The 25033-nt window shown below is 46.8% G+C and overlaps 10 non-coding genes and 2 pseudogenes across 10 annotated transcripts; all 12 read left to right on the top strand.

The window, feature by feature from the left end:
• Window positions 1–6041: 6041 nt before the first annotated feature.
• Window positions 6042–6217, top strand: LOC141224167 (U2 spliceosomal RNA; annotated as a pseudogene).
• A 1115-nt stretch (window positions 6218–7332) lies between these two features.
• Window positions 7333–7523, top strand: LOC141224275 (U2 spliceosomal RNA). Its single transcript, XR_012291735.1, has one exon. It is a non-coding gene; the product is annotated as a U2 spliceosomal RNA (small nuclear RNA).
• A 1115-nt stretch (window positions 7524–8638) lies between these two features.
• Window positions 8639–8829, top strand: LOC141224273 (U2 spliceosomal RNA). Its single transcript, XR_012291734.1, has one exon. It is a non-coding gene; the product is annotated as a U2 spliceosomal RNA (small nuclear RNA).
• Window positions 8830–9944: 1115 nt separating this feature from the next.
• Window positions 9945–10135, top strand: LOC141224149 (U2 spliceosomal RNA). The gene has a single exon (XR_012291664.1). It is a non-coding gene; the product is annotated as a U2 spliceosomal RNA (small nuclear RNA).
• A 1115-nt stretch (window positions 10136–11250) lies between these two features.
• On the top strand, window positions 11251–11441 carry LOC141224263 (U2 spliceosomal RNA). Its single transcript, XR_012291733.1, has one exon. It is a non-coding gene; the product is annotated as a U2 spliceosomal RNA (small nuclear RNA).
• A 1115-nt stretch (window positions 11442–12556) lies between these two features.
• LOC141224252 (U2 spliceosomal RNA) lies at window positions 12557–12747 on the top strand. Its single transcript, XR_012291732.1, has one exon. It is a non-coding gene; the product is annotated as a U2 spliceosomal RNA (small nuclear RNA).
• Window positions 12748–13856: 1109 nt separating this feature from the next.
• Window positions 13857–14047, top strand: LOC141224241 (U2 spliceosomal RNA). Its single transcript, XR_012291731.1, has one exon. It is a non-coding gene; the product is annotated as a U2 spliceosomal RNA (small nuclear RNA).
• A 1115-nt stretch (window positions 14048–15162) lies between these two features.
• On the top strand, window positions 15163–15353 carry LOC141224229 (U2 spliceosomal RNA). The gene has a single exon (XR_012291724.1). It is a non-coding gene; the product is annotated as a U2 spliceosomal RNA (small nuclear RNA).
• A 1115-nt stretch (window positions 15354–16468) lies between these two features.
• On the top strand, window positions 16469–16659 carry LOC141224109 (U2 spliceosomal RNA). The gene has a single exon (XR_012291625.1). It is a non-coding gene; the product is annotated as a U2 spliceosomal RNA (small nuclear RNA).
• A 1115-nt stretch (window positions 16660–17774) lies between these two features.
• LOC141224244 (U2 spliceosomal RNA) lies at window positions 17775–17852 on the top strand (annotated as a pseudogene).
• Window positions 17853–23415: 5563 nt separating this feature from the next.
• LOC141224158 (U2 spliceosomal RNA) lies at window positions 23416–23609 on the top strand. The gene has a single exon (XR_012291673.1). It is a non-coding gene; the product is annotated as a U2 spliceosomal RNA (small nuclear RNA).
• A 1115-nt stretch (window positions 23610–24724) lies between these two features.
• On the top strand, window positions 24725–24915 carry LOC141224217 (U2 spliceosomal RNA). The gene has a single exon (XR_012291715.1). It is a non-coding gene; the product is annotated as a U2 spliceosomal RNA (small nuclear RNA).
• The last annotated feature ends 118 nt before the right edge of the window (window positions 24916–25033 follow it).

Here is a 25033-nt window from a genome sequence, read left to right as displayed (position 1 = left end):
TGCCATGTAATGTGATGCAATGCTATCTTTCTAGCTCTCCCTTTTTACTTCCTTTTGGATAAACAGACATATTAGGCAAGCATTTTGGAGCTTTCACCTAAATAACTACAGGTGGTGAGATAAGCTGCACAATATAATTGACCTTTCAGTATATTGTTGCACACATACCATCTATTTAGCAAATGCCCTTGTTATCAACAGCAGCCTTTTAAACTCACCTGAGCTAACAGGTATGTGCGCTGGTTACTCTGCTGCGCTTAAAATTTCTTTTTTGGTTTGCTACAATGCCTTTTCTGAAACGTTGTCTCCTTCTGCTGGAACACTGACTTCTTTCATTTAATGCCTGCAGACTATAAAAGAGAACCCAACCCAAAAAGTTTGGTTGATTAGTCTGTGGCATTCTGTTAAACTGTTGCTTATGGCGGTCTCTGTGAGCTTCTCAGCGACATTCAGCCAGCCAGGTATCCTGCCTGCAGTAGATGGAATGTGGCAATGGAACGCTGGCTGCGCGTGTCATAATAGGCTCTGAGCCTTTATATACCTGTGCACAGCAGCAGCCACCTTCAGTCTGCTGCTGGACAGCCAGCAGCAGCAGCAGCAGGAGAGGTATGTAATCAGGAGCCCTCCTGCTAAGGGTAGACAGCTGCTCGTTCCACCCCACCCCCCGCCTTAATTGGTTCTCCTCCCTTCCAACGGTGTTGAGGCGGGTAGGAACAGCAGGGGGTGAAGGTGCTGTGTTTAAAGAGGTGGAGTTATGCAGATCTAAAACGCGTGGATTGCAGCAGCAGCAAGCCGAAAAGTGCAGGCATGTAAGGGATCTAGAGGTTGACAACATGTCTTCTTAACGGGAGTCCAGGAGCTCATCTCCACAAATGGACTTTTCAGGATCCTTGGGTGGCTCCGTAGTTTGAAACCAATTCTGGTTATCGCTTCTCGGCCTTTTGGCTAAGATACCACATCTTGCCAGAAGGATTCTAAGCCAATCGTGCCCTTGGCCTTGAGGCATCGGCGGTGTAAAAGCCGTCTTAAGCCTCATGCTGCTTTAGGGGGCAGATACGCAAAGAAACCAAGAAGGCGATCGACCCTATCTACCTTTTGAAGATGGCATCAGCAGTAGCGGCCGCAGTGCGCTATGCCAGAGCTGGTGACCTTCGCATCAAGAACTCTTTCAAAATCGAAGTGGACGATGCATCCAAGGAGAAGATGACCTTGAAGTTTTTCGTGAGGAGAGTGCTGCTGGAGATCCTAGGAGTAAAGAGGGAAGACATCCTGGCCCTTCAAGATCGCCCCGGTTCCTTCACTTTGACTCTGGAGTCGGAGTATGCGTGCCAGAACCTCTTCCGCCAGATTCACCTGCACCTTTCAGATGAGGATCTTAAAGGATTCACTTTTGTCATCCTTTACTCCGGTGGAGAGAAGCCGCTCGTGGTTCAGATGAGCAACCCTCATGTTCCCTTAGTTAATATTATTTGCTTTCTTCAAAACTATTTCCCAGAACTGCGGTATTCCCACAAGGTCATGAATGAGGAAAACCTCTGGACGGGAAAGCATAAATTTTTTGTTAAATTTTGTGAAGATCCAAATGGCATTGGTGGTCAGCGTCATCCTCCGTCAAGTTTCCTGATCGGTAGGGAGCGGGGGCGCCTCTTCTACCCGGACATGCCCCTCTTCTGCCGGAAATGCATGTGTTTCGGTCACACTTATGAGAACTGCAAGGAGGAGGTGGCAATCTGTAAGAAGTGCTACAAGCATGGACATGCCACAATGGACTGTACCAATGAGATGGTGTGCAACATCTGCCGGGTCCCAGGTCACTCCTTCCGGGAGTGTCCTTTGAAGAAAAAGGCGGAAACCTATGCTGAAACGCTGGCAAAGCAACCTGCCCGTGTGCCTCCATCTGCTCCCGGGGGGCAGAGGCAACCCTCTGCTGTTCCTGCTCCTGCGGGTGCGTCTACAGCGCGGGGGCAGTCTTCTAGCTCTCCAGTACCTGCTCCACAGACCAAGCCTGCTAGTACATCAGGTGGTACGTCTGCACCTGCTGCACAGAGGAAGCCAACCAACCCTCCTGCTCCTGCTGCTAAGGGGGGTCCCACCGGTGCTCCTGTATCTACTGTGCGAACACAACCCCCTGTAGGCGGGTCCACAAGCACTTCAGTGCCTGCTGCACAGGGAAAACCTGCCAGTTCTCCTATTCCTGCTGCGCATAAGCCCACGTCTATGCAGAAACCTCCAGCTGAGAAACCTGTCCGTCCTGAGAGGAGGGAAGCTTCATCTAAGGACTGGGCTGCTGATTCTGATCCGGGTGATATGGTGGTGGAGGGGAGTCCCTCTGCTGAAATCGGGACATTTAGCTCGGAGGAAGAAGCAATGGAGCTGGAAACTCGTAGGAAAAGGAAAACAGATGATAGGTCTGATGAGAATGTGGCCAGGGAGACTTCCAAGAAGTGTCCATTAAAACCAAGTCTTCTGCAATACAAGCCAATGGCTCCCGCTGCCCCTCCTGAGGAGCCAAGGCCTTCAGACCCTATAAACATTTCTTTTTCGGACTCAGAAGTGCAGAGCCCGTTAACATCGGTGGGCTTTATGTCTGATTCTGACAGTAGTGTGACCTGAACTAACCTATCATGACCTCATCAATTAAAGTAGCCTCGCTCAATGTGAGGAGTATAAGGGGCTCTACAAGAAGGGCTGCTTTGTTTTCCTACCTGTCAACAGTGGACTGTGATGTCTTTTGTTTGCAAGAATGTAACATTGACTTTGATATGAATTATGCAGATTTAAGAAAAGATTGGCCTCATGGGCCCTCTATCTGGTCCGGAGATAATGAAAATCGTTCCTCTGGCATTGGAGTGCTGTTTAGGTCGCATGACTTTAAAATCAACTCTTTTGTGGACATTTCTTCTGGACGTGCTCTTTTCTTAAATATTAGTTTTAAAGGTGTGGACTTTAGACTTTTGAACATTTATGCTTCTCCGGTGAAGGAAGAGAGACATCAGTTGTTTGAAGATGTGCAATATTACCTACCTGGTTCATCGCCTCTGATGTTCTGTGGGGATTTCAATTGTGTCTTGCCTGGTGAAGGGAGAAGCGGGAGTTCCACCGTTCCTAAAAAAGACAAAACAGAGAAACAACTAAAGGATTTGTTAACTGATTTTTTTCTTAGAGACTCCTGGAAAGAGATCCGTAGTAATGATCCCGGTTATACTTGGGAGAACTCTTCTTCTAAATCTCGTATTGATTTTATTTTCATGTCCCAATATGTGAATGTCAAATCTGTTGTCTTAATCCCAAACATTTTTTCAGATCATAAGATGTTGCTATCAGAGTTAGAATTACCTGGGCTTGTCAAGGCAAGAGGAGTTTGGAGGCTAAATACAACATTGTTACAAGATCCTAAGGTAAGAACAGATTTTAAAGCGTTTTTTAATTATTTAAGAACAAAACAACAAAAATTTTTAACTCTGCTAGAATGGTGGGAATACAGCAAGATGAAGATAAAAAGTTTTTTTATCAAGGTCAGCATAGCCAATGCAAGAGAAAAGTCCGCTTGGCATAAAAGGCTTATTACTAAATTGCAGACCTGTTATCAACTAAGAGATGTGGGACTTGAAATGGACGATTTAATTGAAGCAACAAAAAAAGAAATTAAAAAGAGTATAGAGTCGAAGGGTAAGGAAATAATTTATAACTCAAAAATTGAAGTGATGGAGAAAAATGAAAAGTGCTCAAGATTTTTTTTTAAAAAAGTAGTTGCTGCTAAGGAAATGATAACAGAATTAGAGGGTGAAACTACAACTGAAGGTATGCTCAACCAAGCTCACCAGTTTTATCAGCAGCTTTTTAATGAGAAAACTATAGACCAGTCTTTTACTGAAGATGCCCTTAATTCATTAAAAAATAGTCTGAGCCGCGAAGACCAAGAATTGTTATGCACTGAAGTCACCTTGTCGGAAGTAGATGCTGCTATCAAAAGTTTTTCCTATGGGAAAACCCCTGGTTCTGACGGTTTGCCTGTTGAATTTTATCGTGAATTTTGGAATTTTTTAAAACCCGACTTGTTTTTAGTAATCAAAGAAGCTTTTAAGTGTGATATCCTGCCTATATCTTGGAGAAGTGGTCTGGTCTCCCTGATTTTTAAAAAAGGAGCCAAATCCCATCTGGCAAACTGGAGACCAATCACACTGTTGAATGTTGATTACAAGTTGATGTCCAAAATTTTAGTGAACCGTTTTAAAAAAGTTTTATCCAAAGTTATTTATGAAGACCAGGTATGTGGGGTGCCAGGAAGAGGAGTTGCGGAGCATCTCAATACCATCCGCGATGTCATATGGTACCAGCAATCCAGGAAGCAAGACTTAGCAATTTTATCGTTGGATTTTCAAAAGGCTTTTGATCGTGTCTCTCATTGTTTTTTATGGTTGGTTTTAAAAAAAATGGGCTTCCCTGAAATTTTTATCAAGCAAGTGGCACTTTTATATAAGAACTCTTTTAGTAAAATTTTAATCAATGGATTTTTGTCTAATGAAGTGTTTTTGCATTCAGGTGTGAAGCAAGGCTGCCCTTTGTCCCCAGTGCTATTTATATGTGCAATAGAGCCTCTTTTATCTATGCTACGAGAGGATAAAGTGATTAAAGGTGTCCCTATCCCTGGAGGACATGGAAGAGATGTGAAGGTAATGGGCTACATGGATGATATTACTATTTTTTGTTCATCACCTGCCGCTCTCAGGAGAGCTATAAGAACGACCAATTTTTTTTGTGAAGCCTCAGGTTTTAAGTTAAACATTGAGAAATGTGATTGTTTTGTCCGTGGCAATTGGGCGGATGTGTCCATCCCTGATCTCCCGATGCAGTCAGAGAAGATTAAAATTCTGGGCGTGATTTTTGATCGACAGAATGATGGAATGAAGAGCTGGGATGGAGTAAGGGACAAAATACAAAAGAAGATTGACTTTTGGAAATTAAGAAAATTAACAATCGAAGGTAAAGTTTTAATTATTAAGGCCCTTCTGCTTCCTGTCATGTTATATCTCAGTTATGTTTATCCCCCAAGTGACCTTACAGCGAGAAGATTACAGAGAATGCTGTTTGAATTTGTGTGGAACTCTAAGTTCGAAAAGGTGAAGAGAGAAACAATGTACAAGATGCACCACCTTGGTGGTAAGGATGTTCCCAACGTCAAACTGTTTTTATACTCCAAGTTTTTTAGCCTCTGTTTTAAATATATGTTTGCTTCAAGCCCTTGGGCACATTTTTTAAGATATGCAGCTGGCCACATTTTTAGGAGGCGAAAGTGGATATCCATTTCTTTAACAAGCCCAGTGTTGTTATCACCTCCACAACAATATGCCATCCTGGAGAAAGTTATCAGATTATATGGCCTAGATTCTTTTGAGATGGAGACATTGAAGAATGCAAGGAAGCTGCTGCAGCAATTAAAAAAGAAAGAAACTTTGACGCCCATAAGCCATTATTCATATAGCAGAGTCACTAAAATATGGAATTTAACAAATGCACCTTACCTGATGAATCAACATAAAGACTTAGCTTGGATGATTGTGCAGGAATGTTTACCGACTCGTGATTTCCAGTATAAAAGAAGACTTAGCACTATACAAACCTGCCCGAGGCATCAGTGCAATAATGATGAGACTACTATGCACCTTATTTGGAATTGTGATTTTGCACAGCAAGTGTGGAAAGACTGTGGTGAGCTTTTAAAATTTTTATCTGGTCTTAATTTTTTAAGCCATGAAGTGGTTTTATATGGGATTTTACCAAACATGACGAAAGAAAAAGAGAGAGTTTTATGGTGCACTTTGAGTTGTGTTAAAAGTGCTCTATGGAAGACCAGAAACATATTGTTGTTTAAAAGAGACTATATAGAAGTCAAGGATTGTATAAGACTGGCATTAAGTGAAATTTATATGTACTACCTAATGGATATGAAGAAGCTTGGAAAGAAAAGAGCCCTGAGTATATGGAACTATCACCTATGGAAGATGTTATTTTAAAGCTCTGAAGAAAAGATAAAGACTACGATATTTTAAATATAAACGCAAAATCTGTTCTTATCAGTTTAATATCTGATACGTCCCCTATCTGGGGACCATATATTAAATGGATTTTTAGAACAGGGAGATGGAAAAAGAGCTTGCTCTGTCCACTCCACGCATTGACCTGGTATTGCAGTATCTCCAGGACCGGTGCACCCCTTCTTTAATGCAGTTTCTAAAATCAGAAAGAATTGAATTCAATGTTTTTTGTTCATTTTGCTTGTTTGTCGGATTTTGGGATGGACTCTTTGGCTTTGCTTTTCTTCTCCTCATTGGATTTTTCATGTTCAAAGTTGCAGAAGCCAGATTACAAGCTCATTTTGGTTCAACTTCAGCAACTGTGCATTGCATTGCCATGTAATGTGATGCAATGCTATCTTTCTAGCTCTCCCTTTTTACTTCCTTTTGGATAAACAGACATATTAGGCAAGCATTTTGGAGCTTTCACCTAAATAACTACAGGTGGTGAGATAAGCTGCACAATATAATTGACCTTTCAGTATATTGTTGCACACACACCATCTATTTAGCAAATGCCCTTGTTATCAACAGCAGCCTTTTAAACTCACCTGAGCTAACAGGTATGTGCGCTGGTTACTCTGCTGCGCTTAAAATTTCTTTTTTGGTTTGCTACAATGCCTTTTCTGAAACGTTGTCTCCTTCTGCTGGAACACTGACTTCTTTCATTTAATGCCTGCAGACTATAAAAGAGAACCCAACCCAAAAAGTTTGGTTGATTAGTCTGTGGCATTCTGTTAAACTGTTGCTTATGGCGGTCTCTGTGAGCTTCTCAGCGACATTCAGCCAGCCAGGTATCCTGCCTGCAGTAGATGGAATGTGGCAATGGAACGCTGGCTGCGCGTGTCATAATAGGCTCTGAGCCTTTATATACCTGTGCACAGCAGCAGCCACCTTCAGTCTGCTGCTGGACAGCCAGCAGCAGCAGCAGCAGGAGAGGTATGTAATCAGGAGCCCTCCTGCTAAGGGTAGACAGCTGCTCGTTCCACCCCACCCCCCGCCTTAATTGGTTCTCCTCCCTTCCAACGGTGTTGAGGCGGGTGGGAACAGCAGGGGGTGAAGGTGCTGTGTTTAAAGAGGTGGAGTTATGCAGATCTAAAACGCGTGGATTGCAGCAGCAGCAAGCCGAAAAGTGCAGGCATGTAAGGGATCTAGAGGTTGACAACATGTCTTCTTAACGGGAGTCCAGGAGCTCATCTCCACAAATGGACTTTTCAGGATCCTTGGGTGGCTCCGTAGTTTGAAACCAATTCTGGTTATCGCTTCTCGGCCTTTTGGCTAAGATCAAGTGTAGTATCTGTTCTTATCAGTTTAATATCTGATACGTCCCCTATCTGGGGACCATATATTAAATGGATTTTTAGAACAGGGAGATGGAAAAAGAGCTTGCTCTGTCCACTCCACGCATTGACCTGGTATTGCAGTATCTCCAGGACCGGTGCACCCCTTCTTTAATGCAGTTTCTAAAATCAGAAAGAATTGAATTCAATGTTTTTTGTTCATTTTGCTTGTTTGTCGGATTTTGGGATGGACTCTTTGGCTTTGCTTTTCTTCTCCTCATTGGATTTTTCATGTTCAAAGTTGCAGAAGCCAGATTACAAGCTCATTTTGGTTCAACTTCAGCAACTGTGCATTGCATTGCCATGTAATGTGATGCAATGCTATCTTTCTAGCTCTCCCTTTTTACTTCCTTTTGGATAAACAGACATATTAGGCAAGCATTTTGGAGCTTTCACCTAAATAACTACAGGTGGTGAGATAAGCTGCACAATATAATTGACCTTTCAGTATATTGTTGCACACACACCATCTATTTAGCAAATGCCCTTGTTATCAACAGCAGCCTTTTAAACTCACCTGAGCTAACAGGTATGTGCGCTGGTTACTCTGCTGCGCTTAAAATTTCTTTTTTGGTTTGCTACAATGCCTTTTCTGAAACGTTGTCTCCTTCTGCTGGAACACTGACTTCTTTCATTTAATGCCTGCAGACTATAAAAGAGAACCCAACCCAAAAAGTTTGGTTGATTAGTCTGTGGCATTCTGTTAAACTGTTGCTTATGGCGGTCTCTGTGAGCTTCTCAGCGACATTCAGCCAGCCAGGTATCCTGCCTGCAGTAGATGGAATGTGGCAATGGAACGCTGGCTGCGCGTGTCATAATAGGCTCTGAGCCTTTATATACCTGTGCACAGCAGCAGCCACCTTCAGTCTGCTGCTGGACAGCCAGCAGCAGCAGCAGCAGGAGAGGTATGTAATCAGGAGCCCTCCTGCTAAGGGTAGACAGCTGCTCGTTCCACCCCACCCCCCGCCTTAATTGGTTCTCCTCCCTTCCAACGGTGTTGAGGCGGGTGGGAACAGCAGGGGGTGAAGGTGCTGTGTTTAAAGAGGTGGAGTTATGCAGATCTAAAACGCGTGGATTGCAGCAGCAGCAAGCCGAAAAGTGCAGGCATGTAAGGGATCTAGAGGTTGACAACATGTCTTCTTAACGGGAGTCCAGGAGCTCATCTCCACAAATGGACTTTTCAGGATCCTTGGGTGGCTCCGTAGTTTGAAACCAATTCTGGTTATCGCTTCTCGGCCTTTTGGCTAAGATCAAGTGTAGTATCTGTTCTTATCAGTTTAATATCTGATACGTCCCCTATCTGGGGACCATATATTAAATGGATTTTTAGAACAGGGAGATGGAAAAAGAGCTTGCTCTGTCCACTCCACGCATTGACCTGGTATTGCAGTATCTCCAGGACCGGTGCACCCCTTCTTTAATGCAGTTTCTAAAATCAGAAAGAATTGAATTCAATGTTTTTTGTTCATTTTGCTTGTTTGTCGGATTTTGGGATGGACTCTTTGGCTTTGCTTTTCTTCTCCTCATTGGATTTTTCATGTTCAAAGTTGCAGAAGCCAGATTACAAGCTCATTTTGGTTCAACTTCAGCAACTGTGCATTGCATTGCCATGTAATGTGATGCAATGCTATCTTTCTAGCTCTCCCTTTTTACTTCCTTTTGGATAAACAGACATATTAGGCAAGCATTTTGGAGCTTTCACCTAAATAACTACAGGTGGTGAGATAAGCTGCACAATATAATTGACCTTTCAGTATATTGTTGCACACACACCATCTATTTAGCAAATGCCCTTGTTATCAACAGCAGCCTTTTAAACTCACCTGAGCTAACAGGTATGTGCGCTGGTTACTCTGCTGCGCTTAAAATTTCTTTTTTGGTTTGCTACAATGCCTTTTCTGAAACGTTGTCTCCTTCTGCTGGAACACTGACTTCTTTCATTTAATGCCTGCAGACTATAAAAGAGAACCCAACCCAAAAAGTTTGGTTGATTAGTCTGTGGCATTCTGTTAAACTGTTGCTTATGGCGGTCTCTGTGAGCTTCTCAGCGACATTCAGCCAGCCAGGTATCCTTCCTGCAGTAGATGGAATGTGGCAATGGAACGCTGGCTGCGCGTGTCATAATAGGCTCTGAGCCTTTATATACCTGTGCACAGCAGCAGCCACCTTCAGTCTGCTGCTGGACAGCCAGCAGCAGCAGCAGCAGGAGAGGTATGTAATCAGGAGCCCTCCTGCTAAGGGTAGACAGCTGCTCGTTCCACCCCACCCCCCGCCTTAATTGGTTCTCCTCCCTTCCAACGGTGTTGAGGCGGGTGGGAACAGCAGGGGGTGAAGGTGCTGTGTTTAAAGAGGTGGAGTTATGCAGATCTAAAACGCGTGGATTGCAGCAGCAGCAAGCCGAAAAGTGCAGGCATGTAAGGGATCTAGAGGTTGACAACATGTCTTCTTAACGGGAGTCCAGGAGCTCATCTCCACAAATGGACTTTTCAGGATCCTTGGGTGGCTCCGTAGTTTGAAACCAATTCTGGTTATCGCTTCTCGGCCTTTTGGCTAAGATCAAGTGTAGTATCTGTTCTTATCAGTTTAATATCTGATTCGTCCCCTATCTGGCGACCATATATTAAATGGATTTTTAGAACAGGGAGATGGAAAAAGAGCTTGCTCTGTCCACTCCACGCATTGACCTGGTATTGCAGTATCTCCAGGACCGGTGCACCCCTTCTTTAATGCAGTTTCTAAAATCAGAAAGAATTGAATTCAATGTTTTTTGTTCATTTTGCTTGTTTGTCGGATTTTGGGATGGACTCTTTGGCTTTGCTTTTCTTCTCCTCATTGGATTTTTCATGTTCAAAGTTGCAGAAGCCAGATTACAAGCTCATTTTGGTTCAACTTCAGCAACTGTGCATTGCATTGCCATGTAATGTGATGCAATGCTATCTTTCTAGCTCTCCCTTTTTACTTCCTTTTGGATAAACAGACATATTAGGCAAGCATTTTGGAGCTTTCACCTAAATAACTACAGGTGGTGAGATAAGCTGCACAATATAATTGACCTTTCAGTATATTGTTGCACACACACCATCTATTTAGCAAATGCCCTTGTTATCAACAGCAGCCTTTTAAACTCACCTGAGCTAACAGGTATGTGCGCTGGTTACTCTGCTGCGCTTAAAATTTCTTTTTTTTTTTGCTACAATGCCTTTTCTGAAACGTTGTCTCCTTCTGCTGGAACACTGACTTCTTTCATTTAATGCCTGCAGACTATAAAAGAGAACCCAACCCAAAAAGTTTGGTTGATTAGTCTGTGGCATTCTGTTAAACTGTTGCTTATGGCGGTCTCTGTGAGCTTCTCAGCGACATTCAGCCAGCCAGGTATCCTGCCTGCAGTAGATGGAATGTGGCAATGGAACGCTGGCTGCGCGTGTCATAATAGGCTCTGAGCCTTTATATACCTGTGCACAGCAGCAGCCACCTTCAGTCTGCTGCTGGACAGCCAGCAGCAGCAGCAGCAGGAGAGGTATGTAATCAGGAGCCCTCCTGCTAAGGGTAGACAGCTGCTCGTTCCACCCCACCCCCCGCCTTAATTGGTTCTCCTCCCTTCCAACGGTGTTGAGGCGGGTGGGAACAGCAGGGGGTGAAGGTGCTGTGTTTAAAGAGGTGGAGTTATGCAGATCTAAAACGCGTGGATTGCAGCAGCAGCAAGCCGAAAAGTGCAGGCATGTAAGGGATCTAGAGGTTGACAACATGTCTTCTTAACGGGAGTCCAGGAGCTCATCTCCACAAATGGACTTTTCAGGATCCTTGGGTGGCTCCGTAGTTTGAAACCAATTCTGGTTATCGCTTCTCGGCCTTTTGGCTAAGATCAAGTGTAGTATCTGTTCTTATCAGTTTAATATCTGATACGTCCCCTATCTGGGGACCATATATTAAATGGATTTTTAGAACAGGGAGATGGAAAAAGAGCTTGCTCTGTCCACTCCACGCATTGACCTGGTATTGCAGTATCTCCAGGACCGGTGCACCCCTTCTTTAATGCAGTTTCTAAAATCAGAAAGAATTGAATTCAATGTTTTTTGTTCATTTTGCTTGTTTGTCGGATTTTGGGATGGACTCTTTGGCTTTGCTTTTCTTCTCCTCATTGGATTTTTCATGTTCAAAGTTGCAGAAGCCAGATTACAAGCTCATTTTGGTTCAACTTCAGCAACTGTGCATTGCATTGCCATGTAATGTGATGCAATGCTATCTTTCTAGCTCTCCCTTTTTACTTCCTTTTGGATAAACAGACATATTAGGCAAGCATTTTGGAGCTTTCACCTAAATAACTACAGGTGGTGAGATAAGCTGCACAATATAATTGACCTTTCAGTATATTGTTGCACACACACCATCTATTTAGCAAATGCCCTTGTTATCAACAGCAGCCTTTTAAACTCACCTGAGCTAACAGGTATGTGCGCTGGTTACTCTGCTGCGCTTAAAATTTCTTTTTTGGTTTGCTACAATGCCTTTTCTGAAACGTTGTCTCCTTCTGCTGGAACACTGACTTCTTTCATTTAATGCCTGCAGACTATAAAAGAGAACCCAACCCAAAAAGTTTGGTTGATTAGTCTGTGGCATTCTGTTAAACTGTTGCTTATGGCGGTCTCTGTGAGCTTCTCAGCGACATTCAGCCAGCCAGGTATCCTGCCTGCAGTAGATGGAATGTGGCAATGGAACGCTGGCTGCGCGTGTCATAATAGGCTCTGAGCCTTTATATACCTGTGCACAGCAGCAGCCACCTTCAGTCTGCTGCTGGACAGCCAGCAGCAGCAGCAGCAGGAGAGGTATGTAATCAGGAGCCCTCCTGCTAAGGGTAGACAGCTGCTCGTTCCACCCCACCCCCCGCCTTAATTGGTTCTCCTCCCTTCCAACGGTGTTGAGGCGGGTGGGAACAGCAGGGGGTGAAGGTGCTGTGTTTAAAGAGGTGGAGTTATGCAGATCTAAAACGCGTGGATTGCAGCAGCAGCAAGCCGAAAAGTGCAGGCATGTAAGGGATCTAGAGGTTGACAACATGTCTTCTTAACGGGAGTCCAGGAGCTCATCTCCACAAATGGACTTTTCAGGATCCTTGGGTGGCTCCGTAGTTTGAAACCAATTCTGGTTATCGCTTCTCGGCCTTTTGGCTAAGATCAAGTGTAGTATCTGTTCTTATCAGTTTAATATCTGATACGTCCCCTATCTGGGGACCATATATTAAATGGATTTTTAGAACAGGGAGATGGAAAAAGAGCTTGCTCTGTCCACTCCACGCATTGACCTGGTATTGCAGTATCTCCAGGACCGGTGCACCCCTTCTTTAATGCAGTTTCTAAAATCAGAAAGAATTGAATTCAATGTTTTTTGTTCATTTTGCTTGTTTGTCGGATTTTGGGATGGACTCTTTGGCTCTGCTTTTCTTCTCCTCATTGGATTTTTCATGTTCAAAGTTGCAGAAGCCAGATTACAAGCTCATTTTGGTTCAACTTCAGCAACTGTGCATTGCATTGCCATGTAATGTGATGCAATGCTATCTTTCTAGCTCTCCCTTTTTACTTCCTTTTGGATAAACAGACATATTAGGCAAGCATTTTGGAGCTTTCACCTAAATAACTACAGGTGGTGAGATAAGCTGCACAATATAATTGACCTTTCAGTATATTGTTGCACACACACCATCTATTTAGCAAATGCCCTTGTTATCAACAGCAGCCTTTTAAACTCACCTGAGCTAACAGGTATGTGCGCTGGTTACTCTGCTGCGCTTAAAATTTCTTTTTTGGTTTGCTACAATGCCTTTTCTGAAACGTTGTCTCCTTCTGCTGGAACACTGACTTCTTTCATTTAATGCCTGCAGACTATAAAAGAGAACCCAACCCAAAAAGTTTGGTTGATTAGTCTGTGGCATTCTGTTAAACTGTTGCTTATGGCGGTCTCTGTGAGCTTCTCAGCGACATTCAGCCAGCCAGGTATCCTGCCTGCAGTAGATGGAATGTGGCAATGGAACGCTGGCTGCGCGTGTCATAATAGGCTCTGAGCCTTTATATACCTGTGCACAGCAGCAGCCACCTTCAGTCTGCTGCTGGACAGCCAGCAGCAGCAGGAGAGGTATGTAATCAGGAGCCCTCCTGCTAAGGGTAGACAGCTGCTCGTTCCACCCCACCCCCCGCCTTAATTGGTTCTCCTCCCTTCCAACGGTGTTGAGGCGGGTGGGAACAGCAGGGGGTGAAGGTGCTGTGTTTAAAGAGGTGGAGTTATGCAGATCTAAAACGCGTGGATTGCAGCAGCAGCAAGCCGAAAAGTGCAGGCATGTAAGGGATCTAGAGGTTGACAACATGTCTTCTTAACGGGAGTCCAGGAGCTCATCTCCACAAATGGACTTTTCAGGATCCTTGGGTGGCTCCGTAGTTTGAAACCAATTCTGGTTATCGCTTCTCGGCCTTTTGGCTAAGATCAAGTGTAGTATCTGTTCTTATCAGTTTAATATCTGATACGTCCCCTATCTGGGGACCATATATTAAATGGATTTTTAGAACAGGGAGATGGAAAAAGAGCTTGCTCTGTCCACTCCACGCATTGACCTGGTATTGCAGTATCTCCAGGACCGGTGCACCCCTTCTTTAATGCAGTTTCTAAAATCAGAAAGAATTGAATTCAATGTTTTTTGTTCATTTTGCTTGTTTGTCGGATTTTGGGATGGACTCTTTGGCTTTGCTTTTCTTCTCCTCATTGGATTTTTCATGTTCAAAGTTGCAGAAGCCAGATTACAAGCTCATTTTGGTTCAACTTCAGCAACTGTGCATTGCATTGCCATGTAATGTGATGCAATGCTATCTTTCTAGCTCTCCCTTTTTACTTCCTTTTGGATAAACAGACATATTAGGCAAGCATTTTGGAGCTTTCACCTAAATAACTACAGGTGGTGAGATAAGCTGCACAATATAATTGACCTTTCAGTATATTGTTGCACACACACCATCTATTTAGCAAATGCCCTTGTTATCAACAGCAGCCTTTTAAACTCACCTGAGCTAACAGGTATGTGCGCTGGTTACTCTGCTGCGCTTAAAATTTCTTTTTTGGTTTGCTACAATGCCTTTTCTGAAACGTTGTCTCCTTCTGCTGGAACACTGACTTCTTTCATTTAATGCCTGCAGACTATAAAAGAGAACCCAACCCAAAAAGTTTGGTTGATTAGTCTGTGGCATTCTGTTAAACTGTTGCTTATGGCGGTCTCTGTGAGCTTCTCAGCGACATTCAGCCAGCCAGGTATCCTGCCTGCAGTAGATGGAATGTGGCAATGGAACGCTGGCTGCGCGTGTCATAATAGGCTCTGAGCCTTTATATACCTGTGCACAGCAGCAGCCACCTTCAGTCTGCTGCTGGACAGCCAACAGCAGCAGCAGCAGGAGAGGTATGTAATCAGGAGCCCTCCTGCTAAGGGTAGACAGCTGCTCGTTCCACCCCACCCCCCGCCTTAATTGGTTCTCCTCCCTTCCAACGGTGTTGAGGCGGGTGGGAACAGCAGGGGGTGAAGGTGCTGTGTTTAAAGAGGTGGAGTTATGCAGATCTAAAACGCGTGGATTGCAGCAGCAGCAAGCCGAAAAGTGCAGGCATGTAAGGGATCTAGAGGTTGACAACATGTCTTCTTAACGGGAGTCCAGGAGCTCATCTCCACAAATGGACTTTTCAGGATCCTTGGGTGGCTCCGTAGTTTGAAACCAATTCTGGTTATCGCTTCTCGGCCTTTTGGCTAAGATCAAGTGTAGTATCTGTTCTTATCAGTTTAATATCTGATACGTCCCCTATCTGGGGACCATATATTAAATGGATTTTTAGAACAGGGAGATGGAAAAAGAGCTTGCTCTGTCCACTCCACGCATTGACCTGGTATTGCAGTATCTCCAGGACCGGTGCACCCCTTCTTTAATGCAGTTTCTAAAATCAGAAAGAATTGAATTCAATGTTTTTTGTTCATTTTGCTTGTTTGTCGGATTTTGGGATGGACTCTTTGGCTTTGCTTTTCTTCTCCTCATTGGATTTTTCATGTTCAAAGTTGCAGAAGCCAGATTACAAGCTCATTTTGGTTCAACTTCAGCAACTGTGCATTGCATTGCCATGTAATGTGATGCAATGCTATCTTTCTAGCTCTCCCTTTTTACTTCCTTTTGGATAAACAGACATATTAGGCAAGCATTTTGGAGCTTTCACCTAAATAACTACAGGTGGTGAGATAAGCTGCACAATATAATTGACCTTTCAGTATATTGTTGCACACACACCATCTATTTAGCAAATGCCCTTGTTATCAACAGCAGCCTTTTAAACTCACCTGAGCTAACAGGTATGTGCGCTGGTTACTCTGCTGCGCTTAAAATTTCTTTTTTGGTTTGCTACAATGCCTTTTCTGAAACGTTGTCTCCTTCTGCTGGAACACTGACTTCTTTCATTTAATGCCTGCAGACTATAAAAGAGAACCCAACCCAAAAAGTTTGGTTGATTAGTCTGTGGCATTCTGTTAAACTGTTGCTTATGGCGGTCTCTGTGAGCTTCTCAGCGACATTCAGCCAGCCAGGTATCCTGCCTGCAGTAGATGGAATGTGGCAATGGAACGCTGGCTGCGCGTGTCATAATAGGCTCTGAGCCTTTATATACCTGTGCACAGCAGCAGCCACCTTCAGTCTGCTGCTGGACAGCCAGCAGCAGCAGCAGCAGGAGAGGTATGTAATCAGGAGCCCTCCTGCTAAGGGTAGACAGCTGCTCGTTCCACCCCACCCCCCGCCTTAATTGGTTCTCCTCCCTTCCAACGGTGTTGAGGCGGGTGGGAACAGCAGGGGGTGAAGGTGCTGTGTTTAAAGAGGTGGAGTTATGCAGATCTAAAACGCGTGGATTGCAGCAGCAGCAAGCCGAAAAGTGCAGGCATGTAAGGGATCTAGAGGTTGACAACATGTCTTCTTAACGGGAGTCCAGGAGCTCATCTCCACAAATGGACTTTTCAAGATCCTTGGGTGGCTCCGTAGTTTGAAACCAATTCTGGTTATCGCTTCTCGGCTTTTTGGCTAAGATCAAGTGTAGTATCTGTTCTTATCAGTTTAATATCTGATACGTCCCCTATCTGGGGACCATATATTAAATGGATTTTTAGAACAGGGAGATGGAAAAAGAGCTTGCTCTGTCCACTCCACGCATTGACCTGGTATTGCAGTATCTCCAGGACCGGTGCACCCCTTCTTTAATGCAGTTTCTAAAATCAGAAAGAATTGAATTCAATGTTTTTTGTTCATTTTGCTTGTTTGTCGGATTTTGGGATGGACTCTTTGGCTTTGCTTTTCTTCTCCTCATTGGATTTTTCATGTTCAAAGTTGCAGAAGCCAGATTACAAGCTCATTTTGGTTCAACTTCAGCAACTGTGCATTGCATTGCCATGTAATGTGATGCAATGCTATCTTTCTAGCTCTCCCTTTTTACTTCCTTTTGGATAAACAGACATATTAGGCAAGCATTTTGGAGCTTTCACCTAAATAACTACAGGTGGTGAGATAAGCTGCACAATATAATTGACCTTTCAGTATATTGTTGCACACACACCATCTATTTAGCAAATGCCCTTGTTATCAACAGCAGCCTTTTAAACTCACCTGAGCTAACAGGTATGTGCGCTGGTTACTCTGCTGCGCTTAAAATTTCTTTTTTGGTTTGCTACAATGCCTTTTCTGAAACGTTGTCTCCTTCTGCTGGAACACTGACTTCTTTCATTTAATGCCTGCAGACTATAAAAGAGAACCCAACCCAAAAAGTTTGGTTGATTAGTCTGTGGCATTCTGTTAAACTGTTGCTTATGGCGGTCTCTGTGAGCTTCTCAGCGACATTCAGCCAGCCAGGTATCCTGCCTGCAGTAGATGGAATGTGGCAATGGAACGCTGGCTGCGCGTGTCATAATAGGCTCTGAGCCTTTATATACCTGTGCACAGCAGCAGCCACCTTCAGTCTGCTGCTGGACAGCCAGCAGCAGCAGCAGCAGGAGAGGTATGTAATCAGGAGCCCTCCTGCTAAGGGTAGACAGCTGCTCGTTCCACCCCACCCCCCGCCTTAATTGGTTCTCCTCCCTTCCAACGGTGTTGAGGCGGGTGGGAACAGCAGGGGGTGAAGGTGCTGTGTTTAAAGAGGTGGAGTTATGCAGATCTAAAACGCGTGGATTGCAGCAGCAGCAAGCCGAAAAGTGCAGGCATGTAAGGGATCTAGAGGTTGACAACATGTCTTCTTAACGGGAGTCCAGGAGCTCATCTCCACAAATGGACTTTTCAGGATCCTTGGGTGGCTCCGTAGTTTGAAACCAATTCTGGTTATCGCTTCTCGGCCTTTTGGCTAAGATCAAGTGTAGTATCTGTTCTTTTAAGAACACAAGAGCTACGATCTACACTTGACGAGAGCGATCGAACTCGGAAGGAGAAGAGCTTCGGAGCCCAGCTGACATCAGAGAACGAAGGCGGATATCGGTGGGAGGAAGAAGCTCTAAAGAATCCAGAAGAAGACGAAGACTCGGAGAAGAATCGGGCTGTCCTGTGGAATCTTCGAGGAAGAAAATCATCGAGACAAAGACCTTTCGGGGAATTTGTCCAGAACACGACGGGAGAAGAATCTGCATAGCTCCACCCATTCCGGGAAGAGTTCCAGATCCAGCTCCAAGAAGTAACTGCAGGAGGAAAGCCATGGCAAGCGCTGCGAGGAAGGCCGAAAAGAAGAGCCTGGAGCTGGGGACAGCCAGGAGGGCCCAGCCAGGAGCCGATTCTGACCCCAAGGACTCTGCCTCCACGACTGGCCAGCAGAAGGGACCCCAGAAGCCCCGCCACGAAGCTCCAGCCCTGGAGCCATGGATGCGGCAGACGGTGGCCCTGAAGCTGAAGGAAGTGGATGGGAGGGTGCCGGACATGTCCTCGGACGTGTTCTGCCAGAAGATGCTGCTGGATCGAGGCTTCTCCAGGTCGGACACCCTCAGCATCCAGACCTTCTTGACGGGGATCTTCTTCGTCACCTTCGCCACTGTGAACACCTGCAGGAGGTTCTGGGAAATGGTAAGCGCAAAAGGACCGGATAATTCTTTCTCTGCCTTTACAGGTAGCTGCCCTATCCAGAGGGATGAAAGGAGGATCACGGTCTCCATGCGCAACCCGCACACCCCAGGCCAAGACATCTGTACCTTCCTGAGACGCTTCTGTTTGGTTGTGAAGGAACCCTCTCACATCCTGAATGGACTCGGCTTCTGGACAGGTAAGTGGTCGGTGACCGTTAGACTTCACAGGGACCTGGCGTACTCCGACGGACTTCGGCACCTGCCCCCGACATTCTCCCTGGGCAACTCCTACGGCCTCATCTATTACCCGGACATGCCGCGGAACTGCAGGAGATGCGGCAAGAACGGCCACGAGATGAAGGACTGCAAGGAGGATGCCTGCAGGATTTGTCGAGTGACGGGACACAGCTCGAAGGACTGCCCGAAGAAGACGTCCTGCAACCTGTGTGGGCTGGCGGCTCATCTGTACAAGGATTGCCCCAGGCGTGAGAGATCCTGGGCATCGGTGGTTGCGACGACCCCAGCTACAGAGGACAAGGCCCCGACGACCAGGCCTGTGAAGGTCAAGGACGCGACGACCAAGGCCCCAGCGGCCAAGGCCGAGACGACCAAGGCCAAAGCGGTCAAGGAGTCGGTGGCCAAAGCCCCAGCGACGGTCCCAGCAGCTCCGAAGCAGAAGAAAAAGTCAAAGGAGGGTAAGAGTTCTGTCACCCCTCTCTCGATCCCTCCCCCTGCCACCCCCGTCCAATCCCCCCCACCCCGGCCACCCCTGCTGAGGATTCCACTTCCTCTTCCTCCTTCCCCTACTCCTCAGCAGGTGTCCTTTCCCCTGCCCCGGCAGCCACTCTCCCTCCCCAGACCATGGTAGCGGTGGAATTAACCTTTCCTCCACCCGCCGCTATCTATTCCGAGGAGGATTTTCCCCTTCTTGTCTCCCCAGTTCCAACCCGGGGAAAGAGGAAGGTGGAGGACAGCCCTGCTACTGAATCCTCCAAAAAGAAGATTCTGGATTTCGTAGGCGAAAAGGAGGATACCCTCCCTGAGCCAGAAGAGATGGAGCACATGGTTGAGACCCTGGTGGCCGAGCCAGAAGAGGAGGAACTGGTGGTCGCCGAGATTGAGGCCGCGCTGCTTGACCAGATGGAGGAAGAGGGCCTGCTGGTGATCCCGTCACCAGCAGTCAACACCGACGAGGGACCACCCGACCGGAGTGGTAACTAAGGTGTATTGCCTGCGCTAACTTTTTCTTTTTTCCCTACATGATGGCTAATATTAACTTATTTTCCATTAATGTCAGGAGCATCAAGGACAAGTTCAGACGTCAGACTATTTATGCCTTCCTTACTTCCCAGTTGTGTGATGTTTATATGTTGCAGGAATGTTCCCTTCCCTCCTCTAGGTCCTTCAAACATCTGGCCAGGGAGTGGTCCCACGGTCCATCCTACTGGTCCGGTGGGGGTGACTGCAAGTCTGCGGGGGTCGCAATTCTGATCAGGGGGGGCGCATTCACGCTTGAGTCCGTCCAGGAGCTCATCTGCGGCAGGGCTCTTGTTGTAGATGGCAACTGGGCGGGAGAACCTGTCAGGTTCATCAACGTGTATGCGTCCCCACTGAAGAATGAGCGTTTGGAGCTTTTCCAGACCCTGCGGCTTCAGCTTGCCACCACCAGGACCTTAGTGATGGCCGGGGATTTCAACTGCCCCATCGAGGAGGACGGTCGTAGTTCTGGCACATCTGCCAAGTTGGACATCACGTCCAAGCTGCTCATCGAGATGGTAACCGAGGCCTCTCTTCAGGACGTGGTGGGCTCCATGGGGAGAGGCTCCACGAACTATTCGTGGAGCCGACCCGATGGCTCACTCCGCTCCAGGATTGACTTTGTGTTCACCTCTCGGGCAGTCAGGCAGAGTAGGCACTCGATGGTCTCCTGCTTCTTCTCCAACCACAGAGCCATTCACTTACAAGGTGTCCTCGGCGACGGTTTTCCGTCCGGCCCCGGCTCCTGGAAGCTGAATTGTGCTCTGCTGGCTCAGGATGAAGTCGTGGAGGAGCTGAGAGCAGCCTACGCAATGTGGCAGTCCTACAAGGGTAGCTTCCAAACAGTCTCTGATTGGTGGGAATATGTTAAACTTGAGTTTCGCTGTTTCTTTCAGGCCAAGGGTCGACAACAGGAGTGTGAGAAGAGGAGGGACTTCAGAGTGCTGCAGCGCGAGCTGCGGTCGCTGCAGGACCTTCTTCACTGCGGCTGGGACGTGAGGGAGGAGCTGGAGGAGACCAAGAAGAGCCTGAAAAGGCACTTTGAGGAGGAGTCCAAGTGAATCATCTTCCGTTCCAAAGTGGAGAATCTGGAGAAGGGTGAGAAATGTAACTCATTCTTTTTCAGGAAACTTCATGCCGGTCACACGCCCCTGAACGAGCTGCGAGACGAGAGCGGAAACATGCGACGTGGGAAGGAGGACGTGATGAGGGTCGTCAGCGACTTCTACAGCGAACTCTACTCCCACAAGACTACCGACCCCGACGCTGCTGATAAGTTCCTGTCAGGTATCACTAACCATCTTGATCCTGCAGGCACGGCAGCCTTGGACAAACCTCTGATGGTGGGCGAATTGCTCTCTGCCGCTAAATCCTTTAGGACCGGCAGGACCCCGGGCAGTGATGGTCTTCCAGCGGAGCTCTATGTAGCGCTGGGAGACCTCATCTGTCCGGACCTGTTGGACCTGTACGAGGAGATGGTGGTGGAGGGTAGAATGCCTCCATCTTTGAGGGAAGGAATGGTCACGATCCTGTACAAGCGGAAGGGAGAGAGGTGCGACCTGAGGAATTGGCGTCCCATCACTCTGCTCAACGTGGACTACAAGATCCTGGCCAAGACGATGGCGACACGACTTAAGACGGTCATCGGACGGATCATCCACCCGGACCAGACCTGCGGCATCCCTGGACGTCGCATCGCAGACAGCCTCGCTCTCGTGCGGGACACGGTCGAGTACATCAAGGTCCGCCGCGCACACGCGGCCCTGGTCTCCTTGGATCAGGAGAAGGCCTTCGACCGGGTTTCCCACGAGTTCATGGGCCGAGCTCTGCACCGGTTAGGTTTGGGTAACATGTTTTGTTCGTATGTCCGTCTGATGTATTTTGATATCCACAGCTCGGTGTTGGTGAACGGCTGGAAGACTGACCCCTTCCCTGTCCTCTCTGGGGTCAGACAAGGCTGCCCTCTATCACCTCTTCTTTTTGTTTGTGTTATAGAACTCTTCGCAGAGGCTATCCGGCAGAATGGAGAGATCAGAGGGATCACCGCACCGGGTCCGGGACGACACGAGGTCAAGTGCTCGCTCTACATGGACGACGTCACCGTCTTCTGCGCTGATCGTGGTTCAGTCGACGCCCTCGTCCAGACGTGTGAGAGGTTCGGCCGGGCTTCAGGGGCCAAAGTCAACTGCAGGAAGTCGGAAGCCATGCTCTTCGGGGATTGGCAGCCGGCCTCCTCCGCCCCCTTCCCCTTCAACATTCAACCGGATTTCCTCAAGGTGCTGGGAGTCTGGTTCGGGAAGGAAGGAGCGGCCCTCAAGTCCTGGCAAGAACGCTTGGCCAAGGTGAAGCAACGGATCGGACTCTGGAGCCTCAGACACCTCACTTGTGAGGTTAAGGCACTCGTCCTGCGTAATGAGGTCCTGCCCGTCTTGCAGTACACGGCGCAGGCCTGGCCCCCACACGTCACTGTGTGCAGGGCCATTACCAGGACAGTGTTTCACTTTGTCTGGGGATCCAAGATGGACAGAGTCAGGCGGGCCGTCATGTACAAGGAGCCTCGCAAGGGTGGGAAGGGCGTTCCAGATATCCCCACCCTCCTGCGATCCTCTTTTGTGTGTGATTGTGTCCGCCGGACTTTGCAAGTCAAGAATGGCTCCGCGGGCAGGTCCATGTCTCGCTTCTTCCTGCTTCCTCTTTGGAGGCGACTCGGCTGGGACAAGTGGGACAGCTCCTTCCCCTACAACTGGACGACGCCATGGTTCTACGGAGACGTCGTTCGATTTGTGGGGGAGCATCAACTGGAGGGACTCAAGCCCGACTTGTGGAAGCCCAAAACTATCCACAAGCTAATCAGAGCCAAGGATGACGTGGAGAACATCACAGGACTTCACCAGGACACGCTGGAGACTGTGTGGACAAATGTGTCGTCTGACAGGCTGACCAACGGGCACAAGGACTTGTCGTGGATGGCGATTCAGGGCGGACTGCCCGTCCGGTCATTCATGCATGCCCGGAACCTGTGCAAGACCCGGTACTGCCCAAGGTGCCCCTTCGTGGAGGAAACATCTTTGCACACTTTTTGGGACTGCGGATTTGCACAGCGCCTATTGACTGCACTTGAGGACGACCTGAGGAACTCTGTCCCCAGGGCGAGCCTATCGCACCATTCTGTGCTTTACGGACTCTTCCCTGGGGTTCATACCGTCGGAGCCATCCAGGAGGCTTGGCGCCTTATGAACTGCTTCAAGGATGCCGTTTGGGTCGCCAGGAACCGGCTCATCTTGAGGAGGGAGAGGATGTCCATCCAGGACTGCCGCAGGCTGATCCACAGCCTGCTCAGAGACTATTCCATCATGGACGGTCCGGAGGACGAGGACGAGGACTAAACCCCTCCTCCCCCTCTCCCCTTATGTGTCTTGTCTTTCAATAAAGCTTCGGGCCTGTGATTTTCCCCTCCCCATCCCCTTTTTCCCAATCCCCATCCCTTATCACGGTTCGTCGTACTGTATTGATTGACATGCTTTTTCTTTCAGATTGAGTGTTTTGTGTAGCATAGGGGTGTGATGTGTCTAGTTAGTGCGTCGTATCCTCATGCTATGTAAATATGATGTAGAATTCTGTGTGTACTGGGCTGCGGCACTGTACACTGTCTGTTAACTTATTTTTTGTGCTAATAAAAGATATATTCAATCAAAAAAATCTGTTCTTATCAGTTTAATATCTGATACGTCCCCTATCTGGGGACCATATATTAAATGGATTTTTAGAACAGGGAGATGGAAAAAGAGCTTGCTCTGTCCACTCCACGCATTGACCTGGTATTGCAGTATCTCCAGGACCGGTGCACCCCTTCTTTAATGCAGTTTCTAAAATCAGAAAGAATTGAATTCAATGTTTTTTGTTCATTTTGCTTGTTTGTCGGATTTTGGGATGGACTCTTTGGCTTTGCTTTTCTTCTCCTCATTGGATTTTTCATGTTCAAAGTTGCAGAAGCCAGATTACAAGCTCATTTTGGTTCAACTTCAGCAACTGTGCATTGCATTGCCATGTAATGTGATGCAATGCTATCTTTCTAGCTCTCCCTTTTTACTTCCTTTTGGATAAACAGACATATTAGGCAAGCATTTTGGAGCTTTCACCTAAATAACTACAGGTGGTGAGATAAGCTGCACAATATAATTGACCTTTCAGTATATTGTTGCACACACACCATCTATTTAGCAAATGCCCTTGTTATCAACAGCAGCCTTTTAAACTCACCTGAGCTAACAGGTATGTGCGCTGGTTACTCTGCTGCGCTTAAAATTTCTTTTTTGGTTTGCTACAATGCCTTTTCTGAAACGTTGTCTCCTTCTGCTGGAACACTGACTTCTTTCATTTAATGCCTGCAGACTATAAAAGAGAACCCAACCCAAAAAGTTTGGTTGATTAGTCTGTGGCATTCTGTTAAACTGTTGCTTATGGCAGTCTCTGTGAGCTTCTCAGCGACATTCAGCCAGCCAGGTATCCTGCCTGCAGTAGATGGAATGTGGCAATGGAACGCTGGCTGCGCGTGTCATAATAGGCTCTGAGCCTTTATATACCTGTGCACAGCAGCAGCCACCTTCAGTCTGCTGCTGGACAGCCAGCAGCAGCAGCAGCAGGAGAGGTATGTAATCAGGAGCCCTCCTGCTAAGGGTAGACAGCTGCTCGTTCCACCCCACCCCCCGCCTTAATTGGTTCTCCTCCCTTCCAACGGTGTTGAGGCGGGTGGGAACAGCAGGGGGTGAAGGTGCTGTGTTTAAAGAGGTGGAGTTATGCAGATCTAAAACGCGTGGATTGCAGCAGCAGCAAGCCGAAAAGTGCAGGCATGTAAGGGATCTAGAGGTTGACAACATGTCTTCTTAACGGGAGTCCAGGAGCTCATCTCCACAAATGGACTTTTCAGGATCCTTGGGTGGCTCCGTAGTTTGAAACCAATTCTGGTTATCGCTTCTCGGCCTTTTGGCTAAGATCAAGTGTAGTATCTGTTCTTATCAGTTTAATATCTGATACGTCCCCTATCTGGGGACCATATATTAAATGGATTTTTAGAACAGGGAGATGGAAAAAGAGCTTGCTCTGTCCACTCCACGCATTGACCTGGTATTGCAGTATCTCCAGGACCGGTGCACCCCTTCTTTAATGCAGTTTCTAAAATCAGAAAGAATTGAATTCAATGTTTTTTGTTCATTTTGCTTGTTTGTCGGATTTTGGGATGGACTCTTTGGCTTTGCTTTTCTTCTCCTCATTGGATT

This window comes from Phyllobates terribilis, unplaced genomic scaffold (genome assembly GCF_046119375.1).
Source record: "Phyllobates terribilis strain yellow unplaced genomic scaffold, ASM4611937v1 Scaffold_381__1_contigs__length_1843176, whole genome shotgun sequence".
NCBI lineage: Eukaryota > Metazoa > Chordata > Amphibia > Anura > Dendrobatidae > Phyllobates > Phyllobates terribilis.
This window is presented reverse-complemented; position numbering and strand designations above follow the sequence as displayed.